This window comes from Charadrius vociferus, unplaced genomic scaffold (genome assembly GCF_000708025.1).
Source record: "Charadrius vociferus isolate BGI_N301 unplaced genomic scaffold, ASM70802v2 scaffold267, whole genome shotgun sequence".
Taxonomy (NCBI): Eukaryota; Metazoa; Chordata; class Aves; order Charadriiformes; family Charadriidae; genus Charadrius; species Charadrius vociferus.
The window spans coordinates 380,077-397,339 of NW_009649458.1; positions in this window are offsets into that span (position 1 = coordinate 380,077).

Below are 17,263 nucleotides of genomic sequence, written 5' to 3' on the forward strand. Positions count from 1 at the left end.
CCAATTAGACACTTTTTTATGTATACAATACTGATATGACTGTGTCCCCACTCCAGGATGATCAGCCCTGGGAAGAATGAATTGGAACAGGAAACTTGTTTTCCTGCTTTGGACAACTTGCTGAGGTCACAAAAACATCCTCTGCTCCAGGCTGGAACAAATCCAAGACTTCTGACTTCTTTTAATGAGATAAAGAGAAAAAAGTATTTCTGAAGCTCATCTGGGATGTTCTGACTCTTTCTGAATCAGAGCACAACTAACAAACCAAGCTCTCCCACCTCCCTGGTCCACAATCTGCCCATCAACAGACCTCCCTTTGTGCCTTTCTCTTAGGGAAACTCTCTCCATGAAAGTTTTACTGCAGCTAGTATAGTCCCACAGGAAGTTTTATTCCATAAAAACGTTCACTGCTGTCCACTGGGAATAAAGTTATAGGCTGTAAGGCTAAAGATAGTGTCGTATTCTTAGTTCTGTCCCCCTGCTCAAACTGTGACCTCCCGTTAAGTCACTTAACGGAGATGCCTTAAAAGCACATGAATAATTCAGGAGGATAATTCTCTTCAGGTTTTCTTTCAATCAAGTACACTTAAAATTGCATTTCCTTTCTTACATTGCTGCTCTGTTTTCCCCTCTGCCTATCAGTGCATCACCATCTCTGCATGTACTTCAAAGAGAGTTATGAGTATGACAAATAACATTAATGAGCTATTATCAAAAGCTGGTCACCTCCCTGTGACTTTTTCAGCCCTCTGCCAGAAGCTGCCAAAACTGCTCTTAATATATGCACACTCTGAATGCATTGAGAAGGAAGTACATAACTCACTCAGGCCTTTTCTTCTTGAGGACAATGGTTTCCCTTAATCCATCACTGTAGCCCAATGATGCTAATGCAGTATTCTACTGCAAACCGTTATGAACATACCTTTCATTTTTATAATGTCTTTTCTCTTTCATCCAAGAGAGATGGCCCCCACGGTGCTTTAGAGATTGCGTTGTATGGTGTGATAATAACAGTATATGGATCACTGCACTCATGCTGAAATATAGGCCCCTCTGGGTTGGAAAGCAGCACGCATCTACCATTGCCAGGAACACTATGTGATATATTAAGATAGAAATGAAGGCTACTTTATCCTCTTGTACCCACAGGTGAATGCAGGTAGGCCAGGCTGTATTTTCATGTGCTGTAATTTAGCTAGGAATGGGAACCAACAGTGTCAGAAATACAACCTGAATTTTAATTACTTCCAAGAACCTTAATGCTAGAAGGGAGTTAAAACTATATGAATCCAAGGCCAGCTCTGCTGTAATCCTGAAGTTGACAGAGTTGAGGGCAACCTGAGGATCCGCTGCATCCTGCCAGGTCAGGGTCCTTTCCCTCTTACTCTGGGAAACATCAATGTGTTCCCACCCTGGCCGTGCCAGGAGCTGCTGGAAGGGACATCATCATCACACAGCACCCAGTTCTTCTCTCTGAATAGAAGTTTCTATTTGCCCTGTGATGCAGGAGACCAATATGGTCCCATTATTTTGTGTGCTCACCTGTACTCTTTCTTTGTATTGCTAGCCTATTCTTCTACATTTAGGATGTATAAACCTTGGGTAACTATCATCTTTGTGTCTACAGTGCACGCTAGCACTGATCCAACTGGAGTTCTTACCTCCTATATACTATATAAAGTATATAGAGTAAAAGCAGGAGAAAAATAGAGGGGCAAAATAGATCTGGTATGTGTATTTTCCAAATTTTTCAGTTTTATTGACTTTTTAAAATAAACATTGCAGGTTAAAAAAAAAAAACATTTTACAGAGTTATCATGACACTATCTTATGACACTTTAATGTTGGTAACAGGATTCGGTTGTGTTATAGAAACTGCAAGCAAAGAGAATGCTGTTGCTGAGCAAAGATGTGAGCTCAGTCACCAGTTAGTAAGTGCACATTTTCAAAATGCCCCTGTGCTATTTCCTAAAGAGCTCACCTTTACTTCAGACACGCAGAAAAATCAGACAAAACTCTGTCCCAACTGGGAAACAGTGATTTCTATAAACCTCACAGGAACGGAGAAACCATTACTTTGATTTATTGCAGAGGCTTATCTCTAACACTGGCCAGATCCAGACTTTTGCAAAGATTATGAAAGGCCTCTGCAGTGGGCAGTGAGTGGCTAACTCTGGTCTGTGAGTTTTGAAAGGAAAAACATTATAAGATGTCACTAGAATGACTGTTCTGACACATGCAGCACCTTTTAATGGGTTCAGGAGTTTCTGACTGACCTGATAGACCACTACCCATGACTGATGGAGTTCAGTGGGCCTCATTCATTTACCCCAGGTATATTCTTAAATCGGAGTAAGTGTGGGAAGGATCCAAACCCACAAACCTTTAGAATTCCTACATCTACTGAACTAACTGGGTAAAAAGATTAGGAGTCTTAGCTGATCTAGGCAGCTGGTTAATATTTCCATTTATAGCTGCAGAGAAGAATTTTTTTTTTTCTGGAATTGTTCATATTTTTCTTTAGTCTGACTTCTTGCTTTTGTGACAGTAACATACAGCATACTGTTAAGATCTTAAAATCCTTCTGGATTTTTTTTAAATATCTTCTAATTCTTCTTAAACTCTGAGCAAAGATCATTTTCCATAATTTCAGAACACAAAATACTGAATTCCACTTTGTTCTTTATCTTCTTCTCAGCAAATATTGCATCAATACATTATTCTGAGGTATATTGTGAAAATATTCACAGAAGTCATACATTTTGTACGCAGGTGAACATCCCCAATTTAACATCTCCCATTTAGTTGTTTTTCTAGTACAGCCTAACATTCCCAATTAAGTTTAGGAAAGAGCAAGGTTGATATACGGAGCACAGAATGAATTTATTAGCATCTAGTTACAAAATCTGTAAAGAAGTTATTCTCCACAAATTAATTCAGCTATGTAATTTAAAATAAGATAGTTTGAGATCAACATTAAACAGTACAAATAACAGTTCCTTCATCAGAAAAAGAAATAGAAAAAGTCTAGTAAGGACTTAAAAAAACCCAAGGACTTTAAAAAACTTCACTTACAGTGATCTCTCCAAGACTTGAAACACCGGTAAGTGGCTGAAGATCAACAGCTCACACTACTCTGGAGCCTGGAATCTGTTTAATGACCTTCTAGACAAAACAATGCAAATAAATGTGACTCTAACATCTTGATAAAGTGTTAAACTACAAACTGAAGGACAAAGCTTGGGCTTTTCAGGCTATAGTTCTGTTAGTTTCCTCGAACAGATTCTTCTGATTGTTATTACTAGTTATACCATTGAGGACAACAACGGTTGTGCTTCTCATGTTGAGTAATCAGTGCCTATTATTGTGTCCTAGCAGAAGCAAGTAACAGTCTGTGCTTTTTAAAAGCCTCTTGGGCCTTGACCTTGCAAACATTTGCATTTTTGTTTAACTTTAAGCACCCCAGTAATCCTGCTGAGCTCAATGACTAAACAAATGAGAATGATCGACAGCTGGAGGCTACCGCAATGCTGATCAGAGGCAGTGCAGCTCTGCATGTGTTCCCCTTTGTTGAGAAGTGAGACATCCTCCTCACCCAACCAGTTTTTAATCAGAGCGACTGCTGTAATGAGAAAGGATTCCTGCACTGGGGAACTGAAGCAGACAGGGAGGAAAGGAAGTAAAGAATGAAACACATTCCAAGAAATTCCTTCTGGGACAACGTTGAAGAATTCATGTGCTTTATTTTACTATCCCCTCTCTTGTGTTCTGTAATATATTATAAAGGTCGTAAACTTCAGCTTACACTGCAGGAGCTCATATACCTGTAGCGATGAGCACAGTGCAATAAACATGTTTACAGTGTGATATCTGAAGGAAATCTTCTGTTCTGTTATATCCCTTTTGATTTCTACCCCCATTCTTTTGTACCTCAGTTATTAGATAGCAGGATAGTACCATAAATATTCATACACTATGAACAAAATAAAATATACTACTGAGTCTGGACTTATTTTTTCTTAATAATTTGCAAATTACAACAGCTGACCAATTAGACAGCTTGGAAAACTTTGGCCAAACATCTTTTAGATAGAAAATCTCCACAAAATAGGCATCACCACATGTATGAACCTGTAGCAGAGTCGACAGGGGCAGCACACAAAGAATTTCTGTTGATCTGCTAAATGCCTGGGGATTACAAGTGACACTGTGTCTTCCAAATTTTGCTTTATGTGGACATATGGCTGTAAACAGCACTGGGAGACTCTTCCAGCGCTGACCAGTACTTTGTTCCTACACAGAGGTATCTGTGGTGTCCTGGTTCCCATTGGCAACCAGGAGACCCTCCTTTGCATGAGACAACTACGTGATCATCTGTATCTCCCTTTTCTGAAAGGTAGCATCTCCAAACTATGGCCAATACGGTACTGGAACCATTACGCTTTTCCTTCCCTAACTCCATGGCAAATCACTACTGAGGGTTGCCAGCCCTGCTGTAGAAGGTAGAACATATATCTTGAAATATGCCCTGTTAGTCACTGCATGTATTTTTATTTTAGGAAATGCATTCATATCTAACATTTAAGATATTGTAACATCAGAGTATAAATACTCCAAAGGTGTTACTTCAAGAAGTAGCAGAAAGAAAAAAGGACTTCCAGAGAAGCATCTCTTAAAACTCTACATAGGACAATTTTTGCTGTGCACGTCACAAAACACCAAACATCATAACCAACAGTATTCAAAATGATCTATGGTCATTCGGACACTGACAAGTGTCAAGGTCAAAAGTGGAACAAGACTGATATTCAAAAGGAGTCCTTGTGCCTTTTCTCAGCAAATAAATACTGGGAACAGAGGGGGTGGAGAGGAAAGGGAAGAAAGTTATTTTAGCCATCCCCGGTACAGTAAATCTTGGGACCTGAATAACAAACAACAAATATATTTATCCAGCGTGGGACTCATCTAACTTTGGAACTGTTTAATTTATCTATCTTATATTGAGATGAGTCATTCTCAGGAAGTGACTCTGAAGGGAATGTAGCCCAGCTAGCCCCAAGTTAGATAACTAACTTATAGATGTCTATACTGAGACAGAAGTATTTCCTACCCTTTACCTCTACTGTCTCGTATAGTTACTTTAAATGTAGCATCAGCTCCTCAGAACTGATAAAAATTCTTGTATTATCCAGGTACCCTGGAAGCCACCGTTCTATGCATGTATAAAAAATGCAGAAGACGGGAGAGTCCCAAATCTATCAGAGAACTGACTGCTCAGATAAAGTATTTGCTTATTTGTGGTGAAAAAAATCCCACCTTCCTTGGCTGGATACTTCCCACCCTTTTATAATATCTCTACTTTAACTTAAATAGTATCACACACATATAGCAATTCAAGACATAGCAAAAAAAAAAAAAAATTATCTTTGTGCTGTGTTGTATTATATCCCTGAAATATCAGTAGAAAAAGACATACTGAAAAAGATATCAGTAGAAAAACATGTACTGTAAAAGACTGTATTATCATTTTTTGAGTCTCTCACAGAATTCTAACATCTATGGAGGATTGTTGCCAGCCGCATTAGGCAGTCTGAGGGTACAGTGTGGGAAGGTGGATGACAGGGGCTCACTCCAAGGCAGAACATCTGAAAAGTACAGTGCTTATGCTTTTAGCTCTGTCCAGGGTTAACCCAAAGATCAGAATTGAAGCACTCGTACACAACTACATTCAGCTAAGCCACTGCACTGCTGCTTGCTTAGATTAATTAGTATTTAAAAATTATATGCAATGGAAAACATTTACTTAATAGACAGATTTGTAAATAAAACATGGATTAATAATCAGTAAAAATTGTATTTCAGAAGAATCCACTTAAAACTTTATTTTAGATTGACAGTCCTACATCCTTTGGAAAGAGTCAAATACAGTCTCGTATGCAAGTGAACTCACTGGAGTCCTAGCTTCCTTCACACTGGTATAATCCTTTATAATATACAAAAATCCTCTCTGGTGTGTACATCCAGTCCCTTTGCTTAACTCTATAAGAACAAGGGGGTCACGCAACGCAAGCCTTAGAGGCAGTCAGAAATAATCCACAAGCAGGAAATTCACACAAACCCTTTTTAGCATCAGGCTGTGAACCTCAGTCCTACCCCAGATCAGCGAAACCTGCAGATTAGTCATGCTGCTTTAATGCAAATAATTGCAGTCCTTGCTTACATTTTCCATGGCAATGCCCATCTTTTGTGAGATAATGCCTTTAAACACTATCCAGTACAAGCTTCACTGAGCCTTAGCTGACTCCCTCAATCCCAGCAGTGTTAATCCATGATTAACTCCTAGATCTGTTCACAGGTCTGTTCTTTAAACCTCAGCAAATGTAATTCCTCTTGACTGCTCCTTAATAACTTGTTCTCCTGCTCCCCTTCCTTCACACTTTTAGGCATTGCTCTGCTCTCGTTCCTTGCTGGCCCATGGATATACCAGTAAATTAGAACCCAACACAAAGGAAGGGACGTCGTCCCTGCACTGCTGTCAGTCAGAAAGTGGTCCGAGCTTTTTGAGACCCATGGTTTATAGTCCACTAGAAACAGGATGTGAAATGACAGTGCATAGTGCTGTACCTTAGTAAGGGTAACGGAGAGACTATAGCGTTTTAGAATAAAAAATATGGTTTTATGGTATATTTGAAGTGGTCCTACCACAATGAGTTTTCAATCTACTACCAGAGCTTCTGCGCCACCACAGTAACAACTAATAACAGTAACTGTCAAGAAAATTTAGTGGCAAAGACCTATTTCTGGAATGCACAAATTTGAGAAAATACGTACATGTACAAAGTATCTAGAACTTTAATAGACATCACAGAGCTGATGTGTACAAAGGAACAATGGAACAGAAGATAATGAGGTCGAATTCAAACTAGATCTACTTGATGACCTTGGTTCTTAGTGAGGTTGACAGCTTTGAAAACATTCACAAATAGTGTAATGACGTTGTAATGTCAAAAAAATATCTTATTGTGAGTTTTCACTTTCAAAATAATAAATTATTATACAAAAAAGTCAATTTTGTTTCAAAGTAACTCTAATAAATGCAAAATATTTTGGGGAAATCCTACACTTAACAATACCATACAGAGGTAAAAAAAAAAAAAAAGAAAGAACCTCAAATACTGCACCAGTTTTCACATGAAGTAGGCATGTAGGAACTGAGTAATCTCACACTGTAGGGACAGGCTGAGCAAACAGATATATTTCAATATTTGTTCTAGAATTCTCTGATACAGCATAAAAAAATTTGAAATGTTCATTGGCTCCCTCATTATACATAAACATCAGCTACTTTTTCGTTTTAAATTTACCCCAATGTAAAGTTATTTATGCATTGAATAGAAAAGAGGTCTTTTCACATAGACAGCTAGGGAAAAAAAAAAAAAAAAGGCCTCAGTTCTTATCACAATGAGCAGCGGGGAAAAATAGAGCAGTACAAAACACAGGGAGACATAAAGACCAGGGAAACAATAGAAATAGAGAATGAAGTCAGGGGAAAGAGAATAAATAAGCCCCAGGAGGAAGAGAGTTCACACAAATCAATATGGAAAGTTCCAGCCCAGGTCTCATTATACAGGATGGTTGACTGAGGAATTGAATTAAGGTTTGCAAAGGTGACTAGGGATACAAAAAAAAATTGCTCTGTGGTGTCAGGAGCCTTCGCTTTCAACTTTTCTGATGAACACCATCTTCAGCAATCTTAGATTTTGCTATAGTAAATTCAGTGTGGGCCTGGAATAAAGCAACTGGGAGTAACAAAAGAAATTCAGCTGTAGTTTTCATTTTAAGAGCTGCTATCTTGTTGAAATAAAATGCAAAGGGAGAGGAATATTAAACCTCACTTTCTTCTGTCAAAATATTTCTTCCTCACAGTACTGTATCTATAATCTATCTGTATAAAATACAATAAAGCTGAATCCAGTTTAAGAAGGAGAAAGAAAAGATAGAAAAATGTATCAAAAGAGCATGTGTCACACATTGGAAAAAGGGCTGAAAATAAAAAGACAGAAGTAAAGGTCATGATTAATATGGGAGAAAATTAAAACCATGTGCAACTTCAATAAAAAAAAATATCAAAAGACAAGTATGATTATATGTTGAATAAGCGTACCAAACAATCCTATTTGTCTTAAAAATAGATCTCCGCTTCCATCACTTGTTAGTCTTGGCATAACTGCAGAATTTTGTTCCCATTGCATATTTAGACCTGACAACATGTACATTACTTTTTCTTCCTGGAAAATTCAAGCTAACTATTGACGTAATGACCCTCTTTACCTGAGCATGGGTTGCTCTGGGAATCAAGAGTTGGCAGAACAGTCTGCATATCATTCCAACAACCTCTGTCATTTCTTTTTCAAACCCAGAAGGCCACCGAAATCCAGTGTGGTCTTGAAGTGTAGAGAAATATTAAGTCCATGAGATCATGATTAAAATCCTTTATCAGGGCTAATTCCTCCATGATTCAACAGTAGTTTAATAAAAAAAAAAATCCTCCAGATGTTACCGTGCTGTAGATATCTTTGCATGTTCCCCTTTGTGTTGGGTTTGAATAGCAAGGTTTTGGTTGCAGGGGAGCTACAGGGTCATGTCTGTGAGAAGCTGCCAGAAGCTTCCCCCATGTCCAATAGAGCTAATGCCAGCTGGCTCCAAGACAGACCTGCCACTGGCCAAGGCTGAGCCCATCAGTGACAGTGGAAGCGCCTCTGGGATAACATAGTTAATAAGGGGGGAAAAAACCCTGGGCAACTGCAGCTGGAGAGAGGAGTGAGAATATGTGAGAGGAACAACTCTGCATACACCAAGGTCAGTGAAGAAGGAGGGGGAGGAGGAGCTCCAGGCGCCGGAGCAAAGATTGCCCTGCAGCCCGTGGTAAAAACCATAGTGAGGCAGGCTGTCAACCTGCAGCCCATGGAGGACCCCAGGCCAGAGCAGGTGGATGTGCTTGAAGGAGGCTGTGACCCTGTGGGAAGCCTGTGCTGGATCAGGCTCCCAGCAGGACCTGTTGGCCTATGTAGAGAGAGGCCCACGATGGAGCAGGTTTGCTGGCAGGACTTGTGACCCCTCACAGGACCTATGTTGGAGCAGTCTGTTCCTGAAGAACTGCAGCCCATGGGGAGGACTCATGTTGGAGAAGTTCGTGAAGAACTTCCATGGGAGAAACCCCATGCTGGAGCAAGGTGGGATACTTTGAGGAGGAAGGAGCAGCAGAGACAACATGTGATGAACTGACCACAACCCCCATTCCTTGTCCACCTGTGCTGCTCAGAGGGAGGAGGAAGAGAAATCAGGAGTGAAGTTGAGGCCGGAAAGAAGGGACGGGTGGGGGGAAGGTGTTTTAAGATTTAGTTTTATTTCTCTTTACCATACTCTGATTTTATTGGTAATAAATTAAATTAATTTACTCAAGTTGAGCCTGTTTTGCGCATGATGGTAATTGCTGAATGATCTCTCCCTGTCCTTATCTCAGCCCATGAGCCTTCTGTCACATTTTTTCTCCCTGTCCAGCTGAGGAGGGGAGTGATAGAGCAGCTCTGGCATCCAGCTGGGGTGAACCCACCACACCCTTATTTTACAGGCCCAATCCTGCACCTTAATAGAAATTTGATAATATTTTTTACATATTTATAATGCACATTATTGCAGATTGTATATGTATTTAAGAATTATATTACCAAAATTAAATACCATTTCATATAAATGTAATTATTCCCACTGAAGTCAACGGAATAGCTATTGAACTCAAAGGTTAAGGGATCAGGACAATTCCTAGTACTAGAGAAATATACTCTCTGTTTCATGGAAAGAAAGATCACACATTTATTTACTATGTCTTCTTAAAACCCTTTGCAGCAGAGTAGACACAAAAGTCATCATCAGCTGTTTGTGACTTGCATTCACATAAAATTGAAGTATACTATGGCAATAGATTTTTTTTTTATACATTCACCTAAGTCCAAGACATATACACAAACAAATATGGTAAAACATCACAAGTCTTGCGCCTGTTTTGTCACGTCTTGTTACTGCTTATGAAAAAAAAAAAAAAAGACAGGATACAAGACATGGGAGGCTAACATCAGGTGGGTTGTTCAAGTAGTGGTTATACTCATTTTCTTTTCTCTGCTTTGTAGGAGTTAGTTGACAATCATTGCCAGAGCATTGGAAGCCAAGCTAGGACTTCCCTTGTCTCTGAAAAGTTTATGTTCACACAGGAATGAATGTTGGGAGATAGAATATATTTTTTTCCAAAATATTGCAGTAAATCATAGGACAAAGGTCAGAGTTGTGATTCTATGAGCAGTCATCATTACATTAAATCTTGCTTTTTGGTGTAAGTGATGTAAGCTCAGAATATGTATTAACAACAGCCAGAAGGAATGGCATGCATTTGATTTTTATCAGGTATGGGCAGCTTTCACATCAACCTTAATTATCAACAGACTTCCTTACATCTCCATAGGATACTCGTCTCACCTACAGTTTGTCTTCCACAAATGCACAAATTAGTCAATTCTCTGATATTCCTGTAATTCCTGTATCTCCTCTCCTGTTTTAAACATTAATTTCCAAATGATACACCTGAGTGTTCCTGTATCTTTTAACCTTCATACTGAGTTTTAGCAAGCTAGAGCTCTCTTTTTTTTATGTTCCCCAAGCATTTTCTGCCTCTTACAGGTCTAATATTTTTTTTTGTACTGATGACACTTACAGCACTGCCCTGTTTGTCTTTGTATGGATAACAAGTTTCTCAAGAAGGGTAAAGCAGGAAAATAGGAAAGGAAAGAAAGCAGGCTTATAGTAAAGATCAGTAACAAGGCCAAGCGCAATGAAAATGTGTGTGCCCCATCAGGAGAGAGAAGAGACAGAGACACAAGCAATTCTTAGAAGAGAGCAAGCCGAGCACCAGAGAAGATATATTTGCAAGCAAATTCCATTCCTTCCATAATCATATTATCATTAGTGTCTCCATTACTTAAGACGTTAATAAGAACAATACATAAACCTGGAAAAGTGCTAGGACTTCAATCTTGGTTTTATTTGTTTGACTGATACACAGCTTCATGTCTCTCTGTCTTCCCAGGATGCACTCAAGCTTCCCTGAAATTGTGCTGGGCTTTCTTAGTGCAAATTTAAATAGAGTGCCCTCAGTTTCATATCACTGATTACCTCTGACAATAGCACATGGTACTGCAACTGCTGTTAGCTGTCATCATGAATGGAGACTAAAAATGTTGCTTCTAATTGTCTTACACATCTTGAAAGTCTCCACCAATGTCTTCTGGATTAACCCTGGCAAGTACAACTGACAGAACTGTGCCACAGTCAGTCAATTGGTAGTAAAAGGCAGAAGGACAGTTTTGCTGGAACAATTTTTCCAGTAAAAAATTATGCAAGTTATTGCAACAGTCCCAGCTCAGATAATTCCCAAACAGTAGATTCAAGGCAATGGAGAGCTCTGCCCAGTATGGAGAGAAGATCAGGCTGAGCAATAGCAGATCTTCTCTCCCACTGTTCACTCCTGTTTGTCGTGGATCTTCTCAGTACACTACCTTATCCTCATCACTTTTCCTATTTTTTAGGGGTGGCAAAAGTCAACATCATTACTTTCCCTTTCAACATACCACATTCAGAAAATGAAGGATGAAACAAAAGGATTATCTTCTCTACTGTCTGTAGTCTGAACTAGGAGTTCTAGGCACGCATGTCAAGTGATGTTATGCATCTATTTCTGTCCTACATGAAACTCTCCCCACTTTATAGAGGTTATATATCAACAACAACCATGACTTCAAAATACTATAAAGCAATTGGAGTTGAACAGGTGTGACCTGAAGATAATAACCAAGCAATGTAATATCCTTATAATTTTGCAGAATCAACTCCTCTTATGACATGCATTCATTCATTTTTCTGTTGTAATATGTTTCTGAATTTTGTGGTATCCACCATCTTATTAATGTGAGGATTAAGAAGGTACTTAGAACCCGCCAGGATATTTCTAACAGGCATTCCTAGCCTCTTTCCAGCTAGGTTCAATCCAAGAAACACAGATGAACAAAGCCCAGCTCTGCCAAAGAAGCAATTTCTTCTCCTGCTAATAGATTTTTTTGAATCACATCTTGTTTACCTTATTTATCCCATTTCTTAATGTAGCCTCATGTACCCAGATGGTAGGAGTTTTTGTGTCATAGGTTGCAAAGTGGCAGCAAACATCAACCAATGAACTTGTCTGACATAAATCAAAGAACTGCTCAAAATTGCCACCTCTGCCTTCTTCCTTATTGTTTCCCAGGTCTGTCACTGGCCTCTGCCAGCCGGCACTGCTGGACACTGCAGCATCCCTCCCTTTCTGCTCTGCCCAAAGCCCATTTGATTTATAAACAGAATTTCAGTTGGCCCTGTCTTGCTTTGCACTTTCATTTGATATCAAACTATCAGTTCACTACGTCAATTTCTGCTTTCCTGTGGAGAAATAGGTGTACTATTTCAGACTAGAAATTTATCCTGACTGGCAACTTTGCAATTGCAGTGGCTGTGCTAAAGCTAAAGACTCATTAAGAAGAAAAACAGCTTGACTCAACTCCTGACAGAGAGCCCTTATCCAAACCGGGGCAGTCGACCCCCTCCCCAAAGCTGTCTCAGTGTCATGGTTTGGACCGAACCAGCCGCTGGGCGAAACAACAGATGCTCTCCCCTACCTTCTTCAAAGGGAGGCAGGAGAGAGAGAAAGAGAAGAAAGAGACTTATGAGGTTAGAAGGAACTAAACTACTTCAATGAAATATTAATAATAAAATAAAAAGGAAATACATACAAGATATACAAAACCCTATCAAGCTCCCAGGATGACAATCACATCACCAGCACGGGAAGTTCCACACTGGACTGAGTGACAGACAGGAATTGGATTCCAGATCTGCATCAAAGGCAGACTAACAGAGTCCTCCTCAGACGTCAGCCAGTGAAGAAAGAGGGCTGTCCCTTTGATCCCTCAGCTTTTATACTGAGCATGAGGCAGATGGGATGAAATACCCTGTGGGTCAGTTTTGGGTCACCTGTCTTGTCCACTCCTTCCCACAGGTGGGACCCCTCTATGCTTTTTGACCCTTTAACGGGGCAAGTAACAAAGTTAGGTGGCCTTGGGTATTACAGCAATACGTAGAAGCTAGAGCCTCTCCGCGTACCATTCCTTGGCTTCAGCTATAAACATAGGTCTTATCACTCTGAGAGTGAACAGTTTCTGCACAATACACTGCCGATTTCAGTAGTTAGAAGAGGCCCAGCTAAAAAGTAAAGCTACCGAACAAAATTGGTCCTGTTTTATCTCAAACCAGGACTCTCAGCAGCACCTGCCCGACTCACTAGACACCACGAGGTGGCAGGACAAAACCACGGTCGGGGCTGCGGCAGCCCCAACTCCCGGCAGCTTTAGCGCTGATGGGAGGAGAAAGGGGCATCCGAGCCCTTACGCACCCACCTGCTCTTCAGCTCAGGGGTGCGCAGAGTCTCCCCCCTCTTTCTCTTGCACTGCCAGGTGTTCATAGTTTTGTTTTTTTCCAGTGTACGAAAAAATTTAATAAAAGATTTTCAGGGGTATGGGTGGGATGGACAACAGAGCTACAGGACTAGCAGAGCTTAGTTTTTAACTGGCATTTCATAAGTTCGCTTTAAAGTAACTTACACTTCTCTCACCACCAAAATAAACAGACTGCAGGTTAGGAGAGACTAGTTTTCAGAAAAAAAACAATCCTGCTTATTGCATTTCTTCATTTTTTTTTTTCCAGCAGAGACCATCTCTACACCTACTGGGCTGAATCTATTTAAAACATCAACTAATACTCTACACCTGCATGCTTTCCTCCAGCAGAGCAGATACAGCTGTTTTCTCAGGGTCTTAAAGTACCCATATGCTTTGTTGCAACACGATAACCTTGGTGGTAAATATTCTTCAATCACGTAACATTGCTGCAATGTAAGACAAGGATGGCGAAATAACCTTATGATGGGGAACAGATGGATTGTCTAAAGCTGTCTGTGGTCAGCTCACAGCCTTCCCCCTTGGGAAGGACTCAGTGGGAGTCCCCTCCAAATGACAGAATTCCTTCATTCACAGCATTGCCCAAAAGGGGATTTCCTGATGCAAATTTTCACTGCAAAAGATCATAATTCCAGGACTGACAATTTTTTATCTGATCTATTGTGGTCTGTTATGAATGCACACTCAGTGACCTGCTTTTGGTGCGGGACATCTATATTTATTTCTAGATCACATATAGAATTTAATTTTTACTAAATTATTTCTAAAGAAGAATCAAGTTTAGGTGCTGTACAAATAAAGGACAGGCACAGTTAGTTATGAAGGCAGATTAATTTAACATTATTTAATATGTCTCCAAGTGATTTCACAATTTGAACTTCCACAATCATTCTTTAAGAAATATGTTCTTCTTTGTGAACTAAGCCCTTTTCTGATGAGACACATTACCCGGAAAGGACTTAGCTGCACTTAAGTGGAAGAAGATTCCAGTACACATACGGGAGAAGATCACAAAACAGGCAGCTAGGTCATTTGGCTTTCGTGTAACAGAGAGGATGATTAGAGGTCAGAAACCTCAAGAAATCATTTAGTGCAGAAGGCCGTGCACGTCAGGCTTAGCTACCTAGCTGCTTCATCCAAGCAGAGTAGAGATGGCATACAGGTTCCAAGGTGCAGCTTGATTAAGCAATCAGTTGCAAATCTGACTCATGAGCAGTCAATAGTAGCACAAAGGTTTTCAAGCGTTCTGCAAATTGTTTAGCTGGACGGTCATTTTACCATTAGGGATCAGAAATGACAGATTGCAAGTGACTAATTTACAGGGTGACATCCCTTCCTGGAGTACAAGGAAGCTGTTCACAAAAGGGGAAATACATGACTAATTATTTCCCCCATCTGCATTTTGCTGAATGTTAAGGATAATTTGCAGTCCCTCATTTTGTTAGGGGTTAATTGTGACCTAAATGATGTCATCTGAGTGAGTAAATGGCCCAACAGTGGCACAGAACTTGGAGGAAGCTCTGTATTTTCTATATGTGTCCTTTGTAAACTGAGGCCATAAAAACTTTGAGTTACTGAGTAATTATGGAGGTAGTCAATGTACGCTCACGCTTTTTTGTTTAGCGCCCCAGTTTCCACTTGCTTTTTAGTTTCTCCTTAAATTTAGCCCTTTCCAAAATGGATGTTTGTCCCATACTGAGAGCTTTCTCCTCCCTTCAAAAGGAGCATAGGAAAGTTGTTTAGCCCTGCTTTTAAAAATTAAGCAAGTCGCATTTTATCAATACGCTTCAATACCCCAAGCTTTCCAGCTAACAGAGAAACATAAGTGGGCAACTATGTACCATTTGTTACCCTATGGGAAAAGTGATCAAAACATGGTGAGACCACGATTCTTTGAAAGTTTCAGTTTGCAGACACTGAAAGAAACACAGATATGTTCATTCAGCAGCAAGAGGGAATGACTATTTTCCCTGCAAAGGACACACTTCACTTTGGTGGCCAAATGGGCTGCTTGCTCTTTTTTCTGCTTGTGTCACTCATCAAGGGAACTGAGACTATGGACACCATTGTTTGCCAGTAAATCATTTCTTAATTAGAAGTTCAGATCTGTGAAGAGTGAATGTAGGTGACATTATGTCTGAGGAGGAAGTTTGCAGGAGGGAACAGGGATGGATAGACACAAATAAGGACAGCAAGCATAACTGGGTTGGAGTAAAGCAGAAGAGCAGGAAACTGGGTGAATAAAAACAAAATTGTCTGCACAAAACTGTCTACAAATCACTACAATACACATTTTTCTCTGGCTTTGGTACTTGAGCGTTCTTATCCTTCCATTGCCATGAAGTAGCTGGAACACCGAAGCATAAAGGAAGATTTTCTCCTCTAAAGGAAAGAACTACCTACTGATACCAACAGTTACTCTGTTTACTCAAGTGAGTAGTTTATTTACTGAACTCTATTTACCCAAGTGACACCATTCCAGGATGTCAGAATAACTTCAGCTAAGCAGTTCTCTAACAGGAAAGACAATTCTGTCAAAATCAAAATACTTAAAAATTCAATCACTTTTGTCTATGCTTCATTCCCAAGGAAAAAGAGCTCACCAATGTCAAAGTATCTCATTATTCAATTTAAAACCAAATTCTAAACTCCAATATATAGCTTTTTTCTTGAATCAAAAGTAGGAAAATTTCAGTCCTGCAGAATTGAAATGCCATGTACATCTGCACCAAATTTATTAGACATCTATTTCAGGAATCATATTTTGTATTTCATTTGAAACTGAAATGAAAATAAGCTTCAAAATTGTGGGGAAAAAAAAAATCCTGTTTTTTCCCTAGCTCTGTGGTGTATATTATTTGATGTGTGTTTTTCTTATTTCTTTTCCAGAGAAACATCGCTTAATTCAATATATAGAGCACGTTAGAAAATAAATTGGTTTTTTCCCTCTGTTTTATATTTGTGCCTTTTCCAGCAGGCTGTTATACAGAAGCAGTGACAAAGGTGAAAAATTCTTTCTCCCTCTTTCAGTGGGGCTTGCACAGGGATTAGGCAAAATTACATCTCTGTCCCCCTGTGAAAGCAGGGAAGAGAGGCGGCCGTGATTCAGCTTTCTCCACCCTCATTTCTACATCAACAGCTGTGCTACATCTTCCAAAAATTGCTTTTAGAAGACATAGCTACTGCATTCCTAGCAGCTTACAGAGGAAGAGTGCTTCAGTGCTTCTCCTTGAGGTACACACCTGTCCACAAGCCATGTTACAGGTTCTGCCAAAATGGCCCTGTCACCCTTTGCTCTCTGTTCCCCTGAAACCCCAAAAGCCTTTTGGGTAAAAAGGTCACATGCCATGATCTAAAGACAGTCCTTGGCCTGCATAGCATGTGTTGGTTCACACGGTGGTAGTTTTGCTGGTTCCACCTGCTAAATCATATTAAAAGGCTGCTAAAAATACATGACTATTATTAAGGATATTACTTTTCAATCCAAACAATGCCAGCTGCTTCCACAGACACAGTCTTCTCAGTCTCGGGATGAACTGACAAAGAAAAAAGCAATGGTCCGGGAAGCTGCTAATAGGAAGAAGATGGACAAACTTCTTTGTCAACATGTAGAAAAAACTCAAGAGCTCTAATTTGAGAAATATATGTTTTCCCTTAGCAGGAGACAACAA